The sequence below is a fragment of the Eretmochelys imbricata genome, chromosome 6 (genome assembly GCF_965152235.1).
Source record: "Eretmochelys imbricata isolate rEreImb1 chromosome 6, rEreImb1.hap1, whole genome shotgun sequence".
In the NCBI taxonomy this organism is placed as follows: domain Eukaryota; kingdom Metazoa; phylum Chordata; order Testudines; family Cheloniidae; genus Eretmochelys; species Eretmochelys imbricata.
Window position 1 is genome coordinate 1,382,108 of NC_135577.1, and position 21,928 is coordinate 1,404,035.

At 52.2% G+C, this 21,928-nt stretch overlaps 1 protein-coding gene and 1 pseudogene across 2 annotated transcripts in view; one reads left to right on the plus strand and one right to left on the minus strand.

Moving 5' to 3' along the window:
- The window catches only part of LOC144265861 (prostasin-like), a 363,252-nt gene that overhangs the window by 322,049 nt on the left and 19,275 nt on the right, over nt 1-21,928 (plus strand).
- On the minus strand, nt 9,529-13,651 carry LOC144266913 (serine protease 27-like; annotated as a pseudogene). The gene is made up of 6 exons (XR_013346506.1): nt 13,380-13,651; nt 12,585-12,611; nt 12,271-12,433; nt 11,862-12,133; nt 10,816-10,988; nt 9,529-10,020 (listed from the first exon to the last, which is right to left on the minus strand). The product of XR_013346506.1 is annotated as a serine protease 27-like (transcript).

Consider the following 21,928-nt stretch of genomic DNA (forward strand, 5'->3'; position numbering starts at 1 on the left):
GTGGCATCAGGAGAGCTTTCTGTGGGGTCCCCTTAGCCCGGGGCCCTGTGCTGCGACCCCTAAAGCCCCTGCATTAATCCAGCCCCGGTTGCGGGAGGCAATGGATCCAGTGTCCCGGCTCTCTCCCTCTTCCCAGTTTCTCTCCCACCCCAAAAGATGCTGAAGCTCGGCAGGGACCCCATCAAACCCAACATGACCTGTGCTGGCTACGCTGAAGGGCAGAGGGACCCCTGCCAGGTGAGAGAGGGCTGCGGGCCGGCTGGATGCAGGTGAGCCCCAGCGCAGCTCCCCGTCCCCATCTAGGGCCTGTAGATGGTAGAACGGCTGCTGCAGTTGCAAAGCTCCAGACTTGGCTTCCTCCCAGCAGGCAGGTGCATCTCTGGCTTTTAGAGCTAAGTGAAGGCAGAGCCCTGTGACTAGGCCCCAGCTCCTGGAGTCCTGTGATTAGGGCAGAGCCCCAGCTTTTATATTTTCTTAAAATAATAGTTGAATCTTTGTGGTTGGGTAGAAAAGAGGAAGAATGTGGCTAGAGGGTAACTGAGGCCTGCCTGAGTCTGCAGAGAGCCTGAGCCAGTCACTGTGAGATGGGAAAATACCCCATGCCTCAATATTCAGGGTGCCAACTCCCAGCCCCACTGCTCTGGGGAGCTCTGCTAGTGGTCTCTGTCTAGGGCAGGAGAAGAAGAACACAGCCACCGCAGCACCTGCGAATGTACTGGGGGAATCTCACCTCTGCTACCAAAGCCTCCTTCAGAAAAAGTGAGCTGGAAAATCCCTATTTGTCTGCTAATTTGTCTGCTATTTGTAAGCTAATCCCAATTTGTCTGCTCCTCCAGGGTGACTCTGGAGGGCCACTGGCCTGTGACCACAATGGGACCTGGTTCCTGATGGGGGTTGTGAGTTGGCGGGATGGCTGTGGCCAGCCCAATTGTCCCAGTGTCTGTCCAGACAGTGGCCTACGGTGAATAGATATGGGGGCATGTGGTCTCCGGGGGCCAAGCCACCACCACAGAAAACAGCACCTCTGGAATAAATGATGCCAGGCCCTCCTTCAGCACCTACACGCTTCTCTTCGCCACTCTCCTGATGGCACTGTGACCCCACCCCGCCTCATCTCTCCCTCCTCCGTTCACCCAGCAGTGAAACCCTCCACTGTCTGTGGACGGTGTGAGATTCAGTTGGGAGAGGATCTGAGACCTATCAGCAATGCCTGAGTCTGCAGAGAACCTGACCCTATTGAAATGAGAAGGGAGAGCTGCCCTGAGTGCGATTGAGAGCAATGCTGCTTGAGTCTGCAGACAGCCTGAGCTGATTGCTTAGAGAGGTGTGAACAGTGGATCCCTAGAATCTCAGGAACTTGTTGAAACACTTTGGAGTCAAAGCTTCACCCATGATCTCTGTGTAACCCACCTGGGAGCCCAAACCTGGTGACGGATTCATTCCCTGGGACCCCGGCTACTGTCACAGACTCGGGATTTCTTAGGCGCCAGTTTGTGAAGGTGTCCATAGCGACCAGCCAACGTTCTTCACGAGAGTCTGTCTGAGGCAAAGTCTGAGGCACTAGCCTTGCCCGGATCCCTTCTGGTGGTCGAGGATTGCAGCAACAACCGATGCCCAGCGCGCACCAGTGAGTTCATCGGGGGCCTCGGAGGAGACGCAGTTGGATCGACCCCGGAGGGCACAACGGTGCAACGCACTCACATAGTGGAGAAGCAACTGTGGGCGACGGTGAGGAACCGGTCCCTTGGACATAGGGGAGGAGCAGCTGCTGGCGACGGTGGGGAACCAGTCCCTTGGATAAGGTAGGAACCTTTTGAAATCCGGATTGTATGCTCTGTTGGAACCTGGGGACGCCCAGAGTTACCCTGTAGGTATGGGACAGGAACAGAGCACGAAAGGCAGAGTACGGTGCACGCCCCTAGAATGTATTTTAGTAAATTGGAAGGTATTTGGATCAGATCCAATGACTAAGGGTAAATTGAAGTGATTTTGTACGGTTGACTGGCCTCAGTACTAACTAGAGGACGAGGAACAGTGGCCTCCCAGAGGATCATTAAATCATAATGCAATCCTCCAGTTACTCCTGTTCTGTCAGCGAACGGGGAAGTGGAATGAGCATTTGTATGCTTACTTGTTTATGACCTTGTGGTCTCGTACTGATATTTTACAATGCTGTAATTTAACCCCGATTGGCCCGGTAGCAATTAAAGTCAGTCCCCAGACCCCCACCCCAAATGTAATGGCAGATCCATTGTCTCCTTCGGCCCCTACACCCACACAGAGCGAGGCTGAGAGTAAGATTCCTAGTGAAGCTCATAGTGAGGTTTGGGCTCCATCTGCTGGACTATACCCATTACTTACCGAGACTAACATTGCCCGTAATACAATAGAAAGAACAAGCTGCTCTTACCATGCAGGTCTATACTCATCCACCTTTTAATCCTATGGACCTGGCCGCTTTCAAAGCACAGGCTGGAGAATTTTCTATCAACCCAAGCAAGTTTATATCGGTTTTTGAGGGATGTCTTAGTAGCTACAAGCCAGACTGGGATGATTGTAATGTCCTTCTGCGAACATTATTGACTGAGGTTGAACGAGAACAGGTCATAGCTAAAGCAAGGGAGGAAGCAAAGAGGCGATATGACCAGGACCGTAACAATGTCCCGACCCCAGATGATCAGGTTCCTGTCAAGGATCCTAGGTGGGACCCAAATGATAATCAGGCTGTGACCCACCTCACCTCTTATAAGGAGCTGCTACTGTACGGACTCCGTCACGCAGCTGTCAGACAGAATAATTGGACTAAACCATATGAGGTAGTGCAGGACCCAAAGGAAAGCCCGGAGCCTTTTTACCGCGCATTCGAGACACGATCCGACAGTATACCAATGCAGATCCTAATGATCCGCAAACTGAGGCAATTATTAAAGGAGTATTTACAAGCAGGGCAGCCCCCAACATTAAGAAAAAGCTACAGAAAAAGGAGGATTTGATGGGTATGACCATGGCACAATTTTGAGAAGCAGCAAATCGAGTGTATAGTTTAAGAGAAGTGGAGAAGGAGAAGAAGCAAGTGAGATTGATGGTAGTGGCGGTGCAGGCAGGCACGAAGCGAGAAGGAAGGGGCCGTGGACGTGGACGTCCAGGCCTGCGGGAGAGATGACTGGGGCGCAGTCAGTGTGCCCTGTGTCAGCAAGAGGGACACTGGAAGAATGAGTGCCCAAACAAGAAGGAAAGGGGGGGTATCTCTATGATGGCGATAGAAGAACAGGAATAGAGGTGTCAGGGGAGACAGATCATCCTACCCCTGGAACCCTGAGTAAAAGTGCGGGTGGGAAATGAAGAAATAGATTTTTTAGTGGACCCTGGAGCAGCGCGAACTGCTGTAAATCAGCCCCTTCAGTTGCCAGTAGCAGACTCCCTCACTGTGATAGGAGCCACAGGCAAAGATACCAAGTGCCTAGTGTATGCCCCAGCAGAATGTGCTTTGGGAAACAGAACCATATCCCATAAGCTGGTTTACCTCCCTGAATGCCCAGCACCGCTGCTGGGACGGGACCTGCTGTGTCGCCTAGGTGCCACCCTGCATTTTACTCAAGATGAAATAACCCTTACCTTACCCCCTGAAAATGCATGGATTATGGCCCTTGCAGTTGAACCCTCGGCTATGCAAGCCCCAGAATGGGACCAGTGGGAAATCCAAGTGTATCCCCTTGTGTGGGCATCAGGGATCCCAGGAAAAGCTACTCACCAAACCCCCATTCATGTCCAGCTCATACCCGGGAAAGGCCCAGTGCGGGTAAAGCAATATCCAATCAAGAAGGAAGCCAGAGAGGGCTTACAGGAAACCATAGATCAATTTCTAACGTACGGTATTCTCCGGGAATGTCAGTCAGCCTGGAACACTCCCATTTTACCCGTTCAGAAACCTGATGGCACGTACCGGCTGGTACAAGACCTAAGGGCAGTTAATGAACGGGTTAAGACTCTGCATCCTCTTGTCCCTAACCCGTATACCCTATTGGCTTCTATAGGGGGACAGTATACCCGTTTTTCAGTTCTTGATTTAAAAAATGCTTTTTTTGCCATCCCAGTTGACACCTCATCACAGGAGATTTTCTCCTTTGAATGGGAGGACCGGAATAGAGTTAAAAAGCAACTTTGCTGGACAGTGTTAGCCCAGGGGTTTAAAAATTCCCCCACCCTCTTTGGCCAGGCTCTGGCCAGGGACCTAGAGGAGTGGGATAATGAGGAAGCCCTCCTTTTGCAATACGTAGATGATCTGTTAATTGCCACTGTGGGCTCAACCCCTTGCCTTAAAGCCACCGTGCGTCTCCTGAATTTTGTGGGACTCCGAGGATATCGGGTAGCACGAAGTAAGGCTCAGATTGCTCTCCCGCAGGTACAGTACCTTGGGTTCTTCATACGTCAGGGGGAACACCAGCTTTCAAACGAGAGGAAGGAAGCCATATGCCAAGTTCCTATCCCGAGTAATCGCAAGCAGCTCAGAGCATTTCTGGGGATGGCAGGCTTCCGTAGGATATGGATCCCAGAGTTTGGACTATGGGCTAGACCCCTGTATGACTGTGTAAAAGGAGCAGACCATGACCCCTTTCATTGGACCCCAGAGGCTCACAGGGCATTTAAAATCCTAAAAAGAAAGCTGATGGAAGCCCCGGCTCTAGGTCTGCCAGATCTCTCCAAGCCATTTCAGTTGTATGTACATGAACGAAAGGGGGTGGCCCTGGGAGTACTCACACAGCTGCTAGGAGCATGGAAACGTCCGGTGGCATATTTTTCTAAACAACTGGACCAAGTAGCCAAGGGCTGGCCAGCGTGCCTGCGGACAGTGGCAGCCACCGCCCTGACCCTGGCAGAAGCAGAGAAACTGACACGAGGGGGAACAATACAGGTTTTTACACCACACATGGTACGCGCTTTACTGGATGTTAAGGGCGGCCTCTGGCTCACACAAGCGCGTATGGCAAGATACCAAGCAAAGCTCTTAGAGAACCCTGAGGTCACGCTGCAGCCTTGTCCATCCCTTAACCCTGCCACCCTCTTACCAGAAACTGAGAAACAGGAATATGACTGTTTGGAGATCATAGATGCCTCCATGTTTTCTTATTACCTAGCCAATACAACCCTTGCTCCCTCTTGTATGGGGTTTGTAAATGCTACTCACATTGGGGAAAACCTCACCAATGAAGAACTTAAATGTAATAACAGTGTGGAAATCTCCTTTGCCTACGGGCACATGAAATTGCCAGCAGGGTGGTTCCTTATATGTGGCAGACATGTGTATTCCTATGTCCCGGACAATAGTTCTGGGGGTCCCTGCTCTCTTGGTTGCATGGCCCCATTGATTTTTCCATACCCTCCGCAGTTATCTGCCCGCCATAAAAGGGATGCTATTCCCCTTGATTCCACCTGTAGGTCAGAGGTAACCTTATTTTCAGAGAGTGAGGCAGCAGCTCTGGCCTTTTCTTTAGTTGGTATCCCTGGGCTTGTGGTGCATAATTATCACGCAGTAGAGCACCTTGCCTGCATGATGGCAAAGGCCATTAACTTAACCCCAACCGTCTTGGCCCAACTCTCACATGAGTTAAGGGAAGTACATCAGGGTATGCTACAGAACGGGCTGGCTGTGGACTATTTGCTTCTACGCCATGGTCACCTATGCCAGGAGTTTGCAGGCATGTGTTGCTTTAATATAACAGATGCAGGGCCATCCGTAGAAGCTGATTTACAATGCCTAAAGCAGCTGGTAAAGGGCATTCATCAGCAAACTGGGGAGGATTGGCTAGGCTCTCTATTTTCTGGTTGGGGCCTTTCCCCGTGGCTAAATGGGTTGTTTAGACTATTATTTAAGTTTTTTTCCCTGTATTAATCATGTTCTGTTTACTGTGTTGTATGTGGTCCTGTGTAAAAATGCTTATTTTGCATAGTTTTGAAATTTTTAATTTTATGCATAGCCCGCTAGTAAGTAAATAAAGATGAGAAGACTCAAACAATAGAAATGAGTATTCTCAAAGGAGGGAATTGTTGGAGACCCCAGGGCATGGCCACTAGTTAAGTCGAGAGGATGGAAGGCCATAAGGGTCAAGGAGGTCTCCCTGCTGAAGGCCTAAGGGCTTCTTCTCAACCCCCCTTAATAGAATTCAGGCCTGGCTGGTTTGAGTAAGCTCTTTTGCTCTTAAAACAATGTTGCAGCCGCAGATAATGCCTTATAGTGTAAGGTTTGCTGACGCCAAGTTAAAGATAATAGGAGAGAGCGCTACAAGGCCAGACAGAATGCGCTGGTTGTTTAAGTTGCTAGGAATGCTTGTTAGAGGTTGCAGGAAATAAACATTGTTGTAACCCATATAAGGAAGGCAGAGCATTTGTGCAAAGCTTTGATTGGCTGATGTGTAGTGCAGTAGCATTAAGGAATATAAAAGTGTGTGTAATGACCTGCTCTGATGTGCAGGATTTGAGATTCTATTCTCCCTGTACCTTGTTTGCAGCTGCAAATAAACTTTTCTGCTTCTCCACCATGTTATGGTTATTGAGTGACGCACACCGGGCAATGAACCCCTGCTGTTGTTTTGCCTCTCGGCACTGGGTGCCGGCAACAAAGGTGTCCATAGCGACCAGCCAACGTTCTTCACGAGAGTCTGTCTGAGGCAAAGTACAAACCACATCAGCAGCAGCAGCGTGCCTCATTGGTGCCCCCTCAAGTTAACGCCGCACAGGGGGTCTGCCTGTTTTAGGGGAGCTCTCTTTTGCAAGCAGCATTAAAATCCACCCAGCAGAAATTTGCCCTTCCCTTGGCTAAGGTTTTACACCCCTGAAATGTCCAGTAACTTTAAGATCATGGCATGACCCTTTTCAGTGTATCTGGTACAAGCAGCTGATCCCTGGACTCATCCCTCACCCCTTGACTCTTCACTTCTATCACCAGAGGGCAGCAGAGAGCTCCTTGCCCCAGGCCACTTCAGGGTAAGGCTGGATGAAAGATTTCGGTGGACACGTTTGTCAGCTGAAAAATGGCAGTTCTCTGAGCTGTCTCACACCGGGTGGAAAGAAATCCCACAAATGGCAAAAGGTTTCGACAATCAATTTTACCTCCATTTTATGAAAGAGCACCAGGAACTCTACACCCCCCACCCACTCCCATCCCCCCCTCCCCTCCCAGGGCTGGGGAGAGAACCCAGGAGTGCTGGCTCCCAGCCCTCCCTGCTCTAACCCACTAACCCCCACTCCCCTCCTAGAGCTGGGGAGAGAACCCAGGAGACCTAGCTCCCCGTCCTGCTGCCCCCACCTACCAGTGGCTATTAACAGCCTCCCCTGTGGCTACACCTCCCCCCCCCATGGCCTGGTAGCCAATCTCCTTCGGGGTCAGAGCCCGGCTGCTGGGCAGGAGGAAATAGAAACCAGCTGAGGTTTTACTTTCATTTTTGCCAGTGAAAAGTCCGCTGAGACAGAGCGAGCTGGGGGCAGGTAACGGGGGTAGGGGAGGGGGGGACACACCACCATCCCCGGGGGGGCAGAATCGCCCCTTCCAGTCTATTCCCCCTAAGGGCAGATTTGCCCCTCCAGGCTATCCCCCGCCTATAAGTCTGAGTCTCTCTAGATGGGATGCTTTGGTCCCCTCTTAGCTTGTGACATGTACCAGCACCAGCAGCCAGGCCAGCTGGGAGCACAGCCCCTCCCACCCTCATGGGCCAACCCCACCTGAGCCCTGGGTCCGGGCAGCTCGAAGATGGGGGGTGATTTGGGCCGGACCCTGGCTGTGTGAGTCGGTGGGTAAGAACAGCAGGACAGGGGAATGGACCAACTCCCAGGATGCCTTGGGAGGGTGCGGAAGCTCCTTCACTGGACGGTTTCAGGAAGAGGCTGCGTGAACCATCTGACCTGGATGGTTGAGACAGAACAAATCCTGCCTCTCGGCAGGGGGTTGGACTAGATGACCCTTGGGGTCCCCCCTAACCCTGTGGCCCTCTGCTGAGAAGCCCCCGGCACTTCTGATCTGGGGTCCGTATCTCTCCTCCCCTCCACCACGAGGACCAGAGATTTGCAGTGGAATCGGCAGCAGAGTGTTTACACCCGTTTCCCCATTTTGGCCCCCGGGCGGTTTATCTGACTTCCAAGTGGTTTCCCTTTGGAGGAGAAATCGGCACTATGAACCAGGCCTATTCTTTGCCGAAATCCCCTTTCTGTGATCTCCAGGATGCCTCCTGGGTCACGTCCGAAAGGTTAGAGAAAAACGCCTTGATTCTCAAGCCATACAGGACCGTTGTGATCACCTCGCCTGAGCTCCTGTGCTCCCAGCCTTGGAAGGATTTGAGTTGTATCGGTAAAGGTCGGTTTCACCGTAGCTGTTCACAGTATCGAAGTTGAGTTGGTCCCAGGATATAAGAGATGAGGTGGGGAAGGGAATGTCCTTTGTTGGACCAGCTTCTGTTGGTGAGAGAGACAAGCTTTCGAGCTACACAGAGCTCTTCTTCAAATCTCCTTCTGGTGCCTCCCGCACCTTGATTTCACTGCACACACACACAGACCACCACCGAAATATTTCCATTGGTGAGCATCGAAATACGCCACCAGGCACTGTGAGAAAAGACTTTGCTTTAAGGCTATTGACTTTGTACTTTTTTGATGAGGGAGGTTGACAATCTGGATTTGGACGGTTCTAAAGCTTTAGCTTTTAACTCTTGTCAGACCCCCACATTGTCTGACCCCTTCTCCATAATTTCCCACAACTCTGAAAATTCAAAATAAATCAAAAACAATTTTGAAATGCTCAAACCCCACAATTTTGCACAGGGGGCACCTGGGGACCCAGCCAGGGGCCATGTCCGGACGCTGTTGAGCCATAGGAGGATTGAAGCACCTGGGGCCCGGTGCATTGAGACCCTCCCACCATAGCCCGGTGAGTGTCCAGCAGGGAAGTTCTACCAGGGTAGTGGGTGAGTGACAGTGGGCCGAGAACAAAGCCCGTCACGGTGACCAGCATTGTCCTGTTGTTCCCTGGTGCTTCCCCGTCTGTCCGTGTGTCTCCAGTTGGTATCTTTTGTCTTTAATTGTAAGGGCTGGGACTGTTTCATACTGTGTGTCTCGGCAATGGCTAGCACGATGGGGCACCGATCTTGGTCTAGGAGATCCGTGCAGCTCCCGGTGTGATGGGGTTCCCAGTCAGTAGGGAGGGTCCGCACAGTATCCAGTGTGACAGGTGCCCCATTCTCATATGGGGGGAGTATATGCAGCGCCTGGCGCGGTGGGGGCCCTGATCTTGATTGGGTGGGTGTGTGGAGCGCCCAGCATGACAGGGGCTCTGATCTCAGACGGGGATGTCTGCAGCGCCCAGCGCGATGGGCGGTCCCTGTGCTCTGCCAACCCACAGCTAATACCAACCCATGGAGCCCGTGGGAGGCTGTTGCCATGGCAGGAATGGCCCTAGCGGGAGGTGGCACCAGCTGCTGTGGGGAGGAGACAGAGTTTGCAAAGCTGATTTATTGAAGATTTTCAGAGCACAAGTCATGGGATCAAAGCGGCTCCTGGGCCCTTCCCCGTCAGCTTCCCAGTCAGAGCTGTGGGAAAGGCAGGAGATAACCCCCCACCCTTTGCCCTCACCTTCCGCATAGTGCCCCTGTGCTTCCATCCACCAGCCTCTCCCAGTCGCGTCCCACAGACCCCAGCAACACGGGGCCCAAACCCAGTGTCAAGGGGGGCGGTCTATAGACATCCTGAGAGGGGCTGGCCTGGCAGTGCCAGGGGCAGGTCCGTGTGCGGCTCACGGGGCGGTGAGGAGGAGGGCGGCGAGTATCAACGGGGCTGGAGAGACTCTGGCAGAGGGACCGTGCCTCTCATGTGTCTCCGGATCCAGCTGTTGTAGGCCGTCACCCGGGAGAAGACCCCGGGGAACCTGCAGTCAGCACAGAGGGTTCCACGCACATCTTTGGTCAAAAACCAGCTCACGACTCCAGCCAGGTACCAGGTGCCGTCCTGCTGACAGGCCAGAGGCCCCCCGGAGTCTCCCTAGAGAGAGAAACGGGGGTCAGGGCCCCAATTCCCATCGCTGTCACAGTGAGAGCGAAGGCTGGATGAGGGGGTCAGAGAACATACCCAGTCTAAGCAACAAAGAGCAGCGACCTGTGTCAGGGATCTGGGCAGCGCCTTGCACAAGGGGGCCCTGATCTCGGCTGGGGTCTGGGCAGTGCCTTGCACAAGGGGGCCCTGATCTCGGCTGGGGTCTGGGCAGTGCCTTGCACAAGGGGACCCTGATCTCGCCTGGGGTCTGGGAAGCACCTAGCACAAGGGGGCCCTGATCTCGCCTGGGGTCTGGGCAGCACCTTGCACAAGGGGACCCTGATCTCGCCTGGGGTCTGGGAAGCACCTAGCACAAGGGGACCCTGATCTCGCCTGGGGTCTGGGCAGCACCTTGCACAAGGGGACCCTGATCTCGCCTGGGGTCTGGGAAGCACCTAGCACAAGGGGACCCTGATCTCGCCTGGGGTCTGGGCAGCACCTTGCACAAGGGGACCCTGATCTCGCCTGGGGTCTGGGAAGCACCTAGCACAAGGGGACCCTGATCTCGCCTGGGGTCTGGGCAGCACCTTGCACAAGGGGACCCTGATCTCGCCTGGGGTCTGGGAAGCACCTAGCACAAGGGGACCCTGATCTCGCCTGGGGTCTGGGCAGCACCTGGCACAAGGGGGCCCTGATCTCGCCCGGGGTCTGGGCAGCGCCTTGCACAAGGGGGCCCTGATCTTGCCTGGGGTCTGGGCAGCGGTGCTGTAATACCCACAATCAGCTGGGAGGAAAGGCTCTCACTTTGCAGAATCCCTTGGGGCTGTCCATGTACCCGGCGCAGATCATGCTGGGTTTGATTACGTCTGGACCCAGAGGTGAGTGTGGAGCCAGTGTCTTGTAACGATTGTTGCAGACTGCTGTTTTGATGATGGGAATCTCCAGCTCCTGCAGGGTCTTGGGTTTTGGGAGAGGCTCTGGAGGGGGAGAACCGGGAGCGTGTCAGGGTTATTCCACCAGCTTCCGGCACTTCCTGCGCCCCGTGCGCCGGGGTCCGGACGAGCCCTTTGTGCCTGTGGGCAGCTTCCCCCATGCCTGTGCCATTCTGGAGACGAGTCTGGCTGTCAAGGCACGTCTACTATGGCTAAGTGCAGGCATGTCCCTGTGTGCTGCCCCACAGGGAATACACAGACACACACACACACACAATCCCCTCCAGCAGGGGGCAGCGCTGCCCCCCCCCACACACTCACATGGCCCTGATCATCCGGGACCCCAAGCCTCTAACTCAGGAGCTCAATTGATTTGATTTAACAAAGAGAAGGTTGAGGGGTGAATTGAGCCCAGTCTATAAGTATCTACAATGCGAAGAAGTGTTTAATAACGGGCTCTTCAGCTGAGAGAGAAAGATCTAACATGATCCAGTGGCTGGAAGTTGAAGCCAGACAAACTCAGACTGGAAATAAGGTGTCAGGTTTTAACAGTGGGAAATTTACCAAGGGTCGTGGTGGGTTCTCCATCACGGGCAATTTGTAAATCCAGATCCAAGAGATCTGGTCTAATTTGAGCAGCAATTCAATCAGGGATGTTCTCTGCCTTTTGCTCTCCAGGAGGCCAGCCGAGATGGTCACAGTATCCATGACCACCAGAGCCCTCCCGTCCATAGGATGGTTTGGGGCAACTGCCCTGGGCCCCGTGCTCTGGGGGGCCCTGTGGGGCCCAGGGTGGTCCGGGAAATTAGTGGGGGGCCTGGAACCGGCAGCAGGGGTGGGGCAGAGCCGGAAACTGCTCTCCCCAACCCCCTAACAATTATGGACTCCCAGTGCCTCTCTGAGACTTCTGACACTTACTGGTCATTTCAACTTTTCCCCAGCCGGTGATCCAACACTTCATCTTCTCGGGGAACTGGCGGAAGGCCCCCGGCAGGGAGATGGGCCGGATGAACTTTGTGTATTTCACGGGCTTCTCCAGCCTCACCAAGGCGATGTCAGCAACTTTGGTCTTCTTATTGTAACTGGGGTGGAGGATGATCTGCTTCATATTGACCAGGATCTGATTTGGGGAGGGGTTGAGGAGCTGGTGTGCCCCCAGCACCAAACGGTACTGGGAACAGGACTGAGAGCTGGAGGAGAGAAAAAGAAAAGGGGAAGACAGGGGGATGCTGAGATGCAGCCACCTCTGGGGGGGGAGGGCAGTTGGGGAACTCATGCACAGCAGGAGGCCAGGGAAGAGTCATCACCCGCTGCCTGGGTTACTCACCAACTGAAGCAGTGAGCGGCTGACACCACCCACTGGGCTGAGATGAGGGAGCCTCCACAGATGTGGCGGTAGTCACGTTTTTTGGCATCAAAAAACTGCACACTGACCTGCCAGGGCCATCGACCCTCCTGGGCATCCTGCCCCTCTATGATACGGCTGAACACTGCACAAAACAGGGGCGCCATGTGAACATGGGACAAAGTGCACATCTTCCACCCAGAGCCAGGGATAGAACCCAGGAGTCCTGGCTCCCAGCCCCGCCCATACCCCACTCCCAGGGCGGGTGACAGAACCCAGAAGTCCAGACTCTTTACCTGGCTGGTCTTGACTCTCCTCTGCACCTGCGGAGGAAATGGAAATGTTGGGGAGACATGACAGAGTCAGGGCCATTGTGGGAGAAGCATCACTAGGGTCCGATTGGGGAGAGTGGAAGGTGGGGAAAAGAGCTGGAATAAAAGCCCCATCCACTGTCCCATAGCTCCTCCCATACACTAAATACTCTGCCTCAAATCGTAGGTGGCTACAGTGCATCAGTAGGTTTCAGAGTGAATGCTGACATGAGATGAAAGGGGGCTGTTCCCAGCTCTCTCAGGGCCACACGTCCTCCCTCCACCCTGCAAAGCCCAAGGGCGGGAGAGGGTTCGGGCGCAGAAGCTGAGAGGGTGCTGGGGCTGGGACTCCTGTGGGAGTGAGTCAGAGGGGCTGGAGGGGTCATGCCAGCCCCGGGGGTGTGTGCCTCAGAGGTGGGCTCAGGGTCCCTTCACTCACAGCAGGGCCTGGGGACCGGCACATCATTTCTGCCCCTCAGTGCACAGAACCTGGTTTGCTCATGTCCCCACAAACCCTTGACCCCAGGCCCTGGGAAAGAGGCAGAGCCAGTCTACTGGGGCAGGATCATCCCCCTGAGTCGATTCCAGCCCGAGGGGGGCAGGATTGTCCCCTCCTGTGAGTTCCCCCTGCAAGGGGCAGGATTGTCTCGTCCAGTCGACTCCCCCCCAGGGAACAGGATTGCCTCCTCAGATCTATTCCCCACCCCAGGCTGCAGGGTCGTCCTCTGTGGTCTGTTCCCCGCGGCTCTGCATCGCTCTGGATCCCTTGGTCTCTCTTACCATGCGCTGGGGATGGCAGCATCACCACCAGCAGCAGCAGGGCCAGCTGGGAGTAGAGCCCCACCATGATCCTGCCCCACAGACGCTCTGGGTTGGGACAGCCCAGTTCAGCCTCCAGCCAGCGGAGCAGACAGCCCCTGGCTTCAAGGCAGCAAGTTATATACCCAGCTGGAGCCGCCCCGTGGGTTTGGGGTGTGATTTCAGCCAGACCACCAGTCGTGTGCCTCAAGAAGCCACGGCACCCCTGAGCCCTTATCTCCTGTCCCCAGCATTTTCCTGTTTAAAATTGTGAAGTACGGGAAAGTGAAAGCAGAAGCTCATGGACCCTCATCCTTCCCCCTCCTCGCCCCCCCCCACTGCTCATGTGGCTTAGCTGAGATCAGGTCCTTGCTGGACCATAGCTGTTGAGAGGAGAAGTCAGGGCTGTGTCTCAGGCCTGCCCTGTGGAGCCATCCCCAGTCCGGGGGCCACCTGCCCAGGTTCTCCTGGGACTGTCCCGTTGCTGGAGGTAGCCAGGCTGGGCCTTCTGCCTGGTGCTCAGTGCCCACGGCTGGCCAGTGCTCTTGGGTCAGGATCCCCCCGGCCGGCCCGTTCTTCTGCACCTCCCTCTGCTCCCCTCCACTTCCAGGGAGTGGAGCACTTTTCCCTGGCAGCTATCGCAGGGAGCAGCCTCCCATGCTGCTCTCTCTCGTTGGCCTCCAGCAGCCGGGGGCACCAGAGAGATTTCCTGCCCCCACAGCAGTTTGGTGGAAGGGGGGTAGTGGGCGGGGAGGGATGGTACATGGGGGGGCTATAGAAACACTCCGCCACCATTGAGCTCAGAGAAGTTTTTTTCTTTACCCTGCCGTGGCTCCTTCACTTCTGCCCAATCCCCCAAAACTTCACACCCTCCCACCCTCCCACAACCCTGGCTGGCACATCCTGGCCGCAATCGCAGTCAGTCTCTGCAGCATCTGGAACAACGGGTCCCCGATCTCAGTCGGGGGGGGGGGGGGTCTGTGCAGCACCTGGCATGACAGGGGCCCCAATCTCAGTTGGGGGGGCCTGTTCAGGGCCTGGTGTGACGTGGCCCTGATCTCAGTCAGGGAGGATCTCTGCAGGGCCTGGCGTGTCAGGGGACCTGATCTCAGTTAGGTGGGGTCTGTGCAGGGCCTGGCATGCCAGTGGCCCCGATCTAAGTCGGGGGGGGGGGGGGGTCTGTGCAAGGCCTGGTGTGACAAGGTCCCAATCTCAGTCAGGGGGGTCTGTGCAGGGCCTGGTGTTTCAGGATCCCTGATCTCAGTCAGGGGCAGGGGTCTGTGCAGGGCCTGGAGTGACAGGGACCCTGTCAGGGTTCCCTGCGCACTCGGAACTCTGGGGTACAGATGTGGGTACCCGCATGAAAGACCCCCTAAGTTTATATTCCACCAGCTTAAGTTAAAAACTTCCCCAAGGCAAAAATTCCTTTCCTTGCCCTTGGATGGTATCGCTGCCACCACCAAGTGATTTAAACAAACATTCAGGGAGGGGCCACTTGGAGTCCTATCCCCCCCCCCCAAATATCCCCCCCCAAGCCTCTTCACCCCCTTTCCTGTGGGGGCTTGAGAATAATATACCAACCAATAGGTTAACAAAGTGAGCACAGACCAAATCCCTGTTTTTTAGGACACTGAAAATCAATCAGGTTCTTAAAAGAAGAATTTTATTTTAAAAAAAGTAAAAGAATCACACCTGGAAAATCAGGATGGAAGATAACTTTACAGGGTAAATAAAAAATTTAAAACCCAGAGGATTCCCCTCTGACTCTGCTTCCCAGTTACAAAACAGGAATAAAATGACCTCTTAGCATAGGGAAAATTCTCAAGCTAAAACAAAAGATAATCTAACACATTTCCTTGCTATTATGTACAATTTCTGTAATTTTAGATGTATCATTTCAGGATCTTTTTAGGAGATGTTTTTTCCTGCCCTGGTCCCCCTCTCTGTCCGAGAGGGCACACACAAAGAGAGCACAAACAATACCTTTCCCCCCCTGAGATTTGAAAGTATCTCCTTTCCCCATTGGTCCTTCTGGTCAAGTGCCAACTAGGTTAATTGAACTTTTTAACCCCTTACAGGTAAGTGATTCTGTACCTCCAGCCAAGAGGGATTTTATACTACTGCTACAAAACAGTTGTTACCCTTCCCTTTATATTTATGACACGCCCCCCAAATCACACATGGTGCTGGACAGCCTGTTGCACACTGGCTGTGATTTCTTCCAGAAGCTCTAGGGGAAAACAGAGTGAATAAGACACATGCACCTTTAGATATACTACTGATTATATAAAAACTAACAATATTTTCCACATTTCAAGGAAGATTTTAACCAGTTGATTCTGGGAAACTTTCAAGGGAGAGTGCATCAGCCACTTTGTCAGAAGCTCCTGAAATGTGTTGTATGTCGAAATCAAAATCTTGGAGAGCTAAACTCCACTGAAGAAGTGTTTTGTTATTTTCCTTGACGGTATGAAGCCACTTCCGCGCAGCATGGTCAGTTTGCAGGTGGAAACGCCGTCCCCAAACGTGTGGGTGTAGCTTTTCCAGAGTATAGACAATGGCGTAACATTCCTTTTCAGTGATTGACCAGTGGCTTTCCCTCTCAGACAGTTTTTTGCTGAGAAACACGACAGGATGGAAATCTTGATTCGGTCCTTCCTGCATTAAAATTCTTCCACACCATGCACGGACACATCAGTGGATACTAGGAAAGGTTTGTCAAAGTCTGGGACCCTTAGCAAAGGGTCAGACATGAATGTCACTTTAAGGTGGTTAAAGGCCTTCTTCGGTCCACTGAATGGCATTTGGCTGTTTCTTTTTGGTTAGGTCTGTCAGTGGGGCGGCGATTTGGCTGTATTGCGGTACAAATCGTTTGTAATAACCGGCCAAGCCTAAGAAGGATTGAACCTGTTTCTTTGACTTTGGGACAAGCCACTTTTGGATAGCATCCACTTTGGCGTGAAAGGGGTTGATAGTTCCTTGACCCACCTGGTGTCCAAGGTAAGTCACTCTGTTTAGGCCAATTTGACACTTTTTAGCCTTAACAGTTAGTCCTGCCTCCCTTATGCGCTCGAAGACTTTCCAGAGATGCTCCAGATATTCTTCCCATGAATCAGAAAATATGGCCACATCATCAAGATAGGTGACTGCAGGTTCTCCCAATCCCACTAGGAGACCATCTACAAGTTTTTGGAAGATGGTGGGTGCATTTTGCAGCCCAAAAGGGAGCACATTAAATTCATACAGCCCGACATGGGTGATGAAGGCTGACCTTTCCTTGGCGGATTCATCTAGCGGTACCTGCCAGTACCCCTTGGTTAAGTCCACGGTAGAGATGAACTGGGCATGTCCCAGTTTCTCTAATAGCTCATCTGTGCGTGGCATTGGAAAGTTGTCTGGGAGAGTTACAGCATTTAGCTTACAGTAGTCCACACAAAAACATATCTCCCCATCTGGTTTGGGAACTAGAACCACTGGAGATGCCCATGCACTTCCAGAGGGGCGGATTACACCCATCTGTAACATATCCTGGATCTCCCGTACTATAGCAGTTTTGGCTTCAGGAGACACCCAGTAAGATTGGGCTCTAATTGGGCGAGCATTACCTGTGTCAATGGAGTTGTATGCCCGTTCGGTCCGTCCTGGGGTGGCTGAGAACGTCGACGCGTAACTAGTGCACAGCTCCTTGATCTGCTGTTGCTGCATACGCCCAAGAGTCATGGAGAGGTTGAACTTTTCCACGCCACCGTCACTTTTTCCTTTGTAGTAGACACCTTCAGGCCACTCAGCGTTGTCTCCTCCCTGGGCTGTAAACTGACAAACCTTTAATTCTCTGGAATAAAAGGGCTTTAGAAAATTAACATGGTACACTTTAGGCTTTAGGTTTGAGGTGGGGGATGCTATGAGATAGTTAACAGCTCCCAGGTGCTCTTGGACCGTAAATGGCCCATCCCAAGATGCTTCCATCTTATGGGCCTGGAGCGCCTTTAAGACCATGACCTGGTCCCCTACTTTGAAGGAACACTCTCTGGCATGTTTATCATACCAGGCCTTTTGCTCTTCCTGAGCATTTTTTAGGTTTTCACTAGCTAGGGCTAAAGAGTCTCAGAGGGTGTTTTGTAGGTTGGTTACAAAGTCCAGAACGTTAGCTCCTGGAGAAGGTGTAAACCCCTCCCATTGCTGCTTTACTAGCTGTAATGGCCCCTTAACCTCACAGCCGTACACAAGTTCAAATGGTGAAAACCCTAAACTGGGACGTGACACAGCCCTGTAGGCAAAGAGCAACTGCTGCAACATTAGGTCCCAATCATTGGAGTGCTCATTCACAAATTTACGTACCATGGCCCCCAAAGTTCCATTGACCTTCTCCACCAGGCCATTTGTTTGATGGTGGTAAGGAGTGGCAAGCAAGTGGTTAACTCCATGAGCTTCCCAAAGGCTTTTCATGGTCCCAGCCAGGAAATTAGTTCCCGAATCAGTAAGGATGTTGGAGGGCCAACCTACCCTGGCAAAAATGTCTGTTAATGCCTGACACACACTTTTAGCCCTAGTGTTGCTTAGAGCTACTGCTTCTGGCCATCAGGTGGCAAAATCCATGGAAGTCAGTATGTATTGCTTTCCTTTGGGTGTCTTTTTTGGGAAGGGACCCAGAATATACACAGCTACTCGCTGAAATGGAACCTCAATTATGGGGAGTGGCTGGAGAGGGCTTTGACCTGGTCTTGGGGTGTTCCCACTCTTTGGCACACCTCACAAGACCGGACATAGGTAGAAACATCCTTGCCCATTTCCTCCCAGTGGAAGGACTTTCCCAAACCATCTTTGGTCCTGTTCATCCCAGCATGGCCACTAGGATGATCATGGGCTAAGCTCAAGAGCTTGACCCAGTACTTAGTTGGAACTACCAACTGTCTCTGAGGATGCCAGTCTTCCTGGTGTCCATCAGAAAGAGTTTCCTTGTATAAAAGTCCTCTTTCTACAACAACCCAGGACCGATTAGAAGAGCTGAGAGGCAGTAGGTTGCTCTGTGCCGCCGTTCAAGCTCTCTGGAGGCTTTCATCTGCTTCCTGTTCCATCTGGAACTGTTCCCTTGATGCTGGAGACATCAGTTCCTCACTGGATGGTGGACCTGGGCTTGGTCCCTCTGGAAGCGATACAGGTGATGGGGCTGTTTCTGTTGACTGAGAACCGCTCTCCACTGGTGCACTATTTTGGGGTTCAGGCTCCGGCTGAGCCTGTTGTGTAGAGTCATTTGCTGCTGATGCCAGTGCAGGCTCGGTGGTGCCCCCTGGTGATGGGGTTGTAGGCGGGATTGCAAGAGCTGGATTCAGGGCTGGCAATGGTTCTGGTGCTGATTGCTCCACCCGTTCCAGTTCAGGGACTGGCTTTGGCTGGTTCTCTGGGGCTGAATCCACTATGGGTGTTGCAGTCATTGGCATGGGGTTTGGTTCCACCACCTCCATCTGAGTCTCTGGTAACACAGACGGGGCCCTGGTGGAAGGCTCAGGAACAGGGATAGGTTTGGAGGCGTGCTTAGCCTGGCTGCGGGTGACTATTCTCACCCTCTTGGCTCACTTCACATGATTGGCCAAGTCTTCCCCCAGCAGCATGGGGATGGGATAATCATCATAGACTGCAAAAGTGCACATTCCTGACCAGCCCTGGTACTGGACAGGCAACTTGGCTGTAGGCAAGTTTAAAGAGTTTGACGTGAAGGGTTGAATCATCACTTGGGCCTCTAGGTTGATGAATTTGGGGTCCATTAAGGATTGGTGATAGCTGACACCTGTGCTCCAGTGTCCCTCCATGCTGTAAACTTCTTCCCGCCCACACTCACAGTTTCCCTTCACTCTGAGGGTACCTGGGAGGCATCCAGGCCTGGGGACCTTTGATGTGACCCCGGTGCAATGAACTGTAATGTGTTGGGGTTCTTGGGGCAGTTGGCCTTTACATGCTCCAGCTCGTTACATTTAAAACATCGCCCAGCTGATGGGTCATTGGGGGAGGGGGGTTGCTGGAGACTGGTGTGGTGGGACAATTAGGTGTTTGGCGGTTTCCTTGGGGTGTAGTTGGGGCCTTGGGCTGCCCCGGTAGCAGGGTTTGGTCCGAGGTTGCCCCTTCTGGTCTCCGCTCCAGCTGCTACTAGCTTTTTTTCCCCCCGCCACCTCCACCCATCTGGCTCCAATCTCCCCCCCCCACCTCGATTACAGTTTTGGGCTTCCCATCTAGGATGTACCTTTCTATTTCCTCAGGAACACCCTCTAAGAACTGCTCCATTTGCATTAGGAAAGACAGATCTTCCAGAGATTTAACGCTGGCTCCTGATATCCAGGCATCCCAACGTTTCACAAGGTGGTCGGCGTGTCGGGAAAATGCCACGTCTGGTTTGCACCTTAGGGCTCTGAACTGCCAACGGGCCTGCTCGGGTGTTAGCCCCATTCTAATTTTGGCCTTTTTTTAAAAAGTTCATAACTGCTCAGGTGTTCCTTAGGCATTTCAGCTGCCACCTCTGCTAAGGGTCCACTGAGCTGCGGCCTCAGCTGCACCATATACTAGTCTGTAGAGATGCTGTACCCAAGGCGGGCCCTTTTGAAATTTTTTAAGAAGGCCTCTGTATCATCGCCTACCTTGTAGGTGGGGAATTTTTTGGAATGGGGAGCGGTACCTGGAGAAGGACTGTTAGGGATATCTGGTAGACCCAGCTTAGCCCTTTCAAGATTTAAGCGCTTCAGCTCTAACTCTGTATCCAAGTGTTTCATCTCCATTTCTGTCTCCAAGCGTTTTGCCTGTTTCCTCTCCTCTGTTTCCATTCCAAGCGCTTTAAGGCCATCTGTCTTTCATGTTCTTTCTGTCTCTCTTCAGCTTCCAATCTGGCTAATTCTAGTTTCTTTTGGACCTCACTTTCCGTCATCCTCGCCTTTCTGCGCTTAGCCTAGCCTAACCCAAGAGCTAGAAAGAAAAAAAGAACCCAGCTTGTGAATTCCCTTGCAGGAACTTAACTACTCTGCCTTCAAGCAAAGAAAAAAAACTCCAGCTGCTCTCAGCTAAAAATAAATAAATAAGTGTCCTTTTTAAAAAAAAACCTCCCTGGTTTTCAATCAGCCAAAAGAAAAAATCTTTTTAAAATCCTGAGGTCTGTGCTTCTGGTCCAAAATGATCCCACCACACTGCCACCATCTCAGGATTTCCTCCCCACTCTGAACTCTGGGGTACAGATGTGGGGACCCACATGAAAGACACCCTACACTTATTTCGATCAGCTTAGGTAAAAAACTTTCCCAAGGCACAAATTCTTCCTTGTCCTTGGACAGTATTGCCGCCACCACCAAGTGAGTTAGACAAAGATTCAGGAAAAGGACCAATTGGAGTTCCTGTTTCCCCAAAATATCCCCCCAAGTCCCTTCACCCCCTTTCCTGGGGAGGCTTGAGAATAATATACCAACCAAATAGGTAAATAAGGTGAGCGCAGACTAGACCCTTGGGTTTTTAGGACACTAAAACCCAATTAGGTTCTTAAAAGCAGAACTTTATTATAAAGAAAAAAGTAAAAGAAGCACCTCTGTAAAAACAGGATGGAAGGTAATTTTACAGGGTAATAAGATTTAAAACACAGAGGATTCCCCTCTTGGCAAAACTTCAAAGTTACAAAAAACAGGAATAAATCATACAATTATAGAATCATAGAATATCAGGGTTGGAAGGGACCTCAGGAGGTCATCTAGTCCAACCCCCTGCTCAAAGCAGGACCAATCCCCAACTAAATCATCCCAGCCAGGGCTTTGTCAAGCCTGACCTTGAAAATATCTAAGGAAGGAGATTCCACCACCTCCCTAGGTAATGCATTCCAGTGTTTCACCACCCTCCTAGTGAAAAAGTTTTTCCTAATATCCAACCTAAATCTCCCTCTTAGCATTGGGAAAATTCACAAGCTAAAACAAAAGATAATTTAATGCATTTCCTTGCTTTACTTACAATTTTTGTAATCTTAGATGCTTATTTCAGGTAGGGTTTTAGGAGAAGTTTTTTTTCCTGCCTGCTCCTTCTCTCTGTCCTGAGAGAGCACAACAAAGAGAGCACAAACAAAACCTCCCCACACAGATTAGAAAGGATCTTCTTCCCTTATTGGTCCTTTTGGTCAGGTGCCAGCCAGGTTATTTGAGCTTCTTAACCCCTTACAGGTAAAGGAGGGATTTTATCACCAGGAAGCTTACATAGATTCCTGAGGCTCTGTATGCGTGTAGCTTAGGGGAACCACGTTGGTTTGGGGAAGGATTGCAGGCAGTCTGCTCGGAGGATGGGTGTGAAGTTTGCTTTGTCTCTTTGAACCCCTTCTTGATCTAGGTCAGTTTCAAGCAGTCCCTGAATGACCCTATTCATTCCTCCCAGACAGCGTGGCCACAGGCAAACCTCTGTGCCTCTTGGTCTGCCCTGAGAGCAAACTGGAGCTGTTTTCCCCTGGGGGAAACTGAGGCTTTCTAAAAATATTACAAAAAATCCCCATGTTGTTTGCCGGAAGTTGAGAATGGTTACGG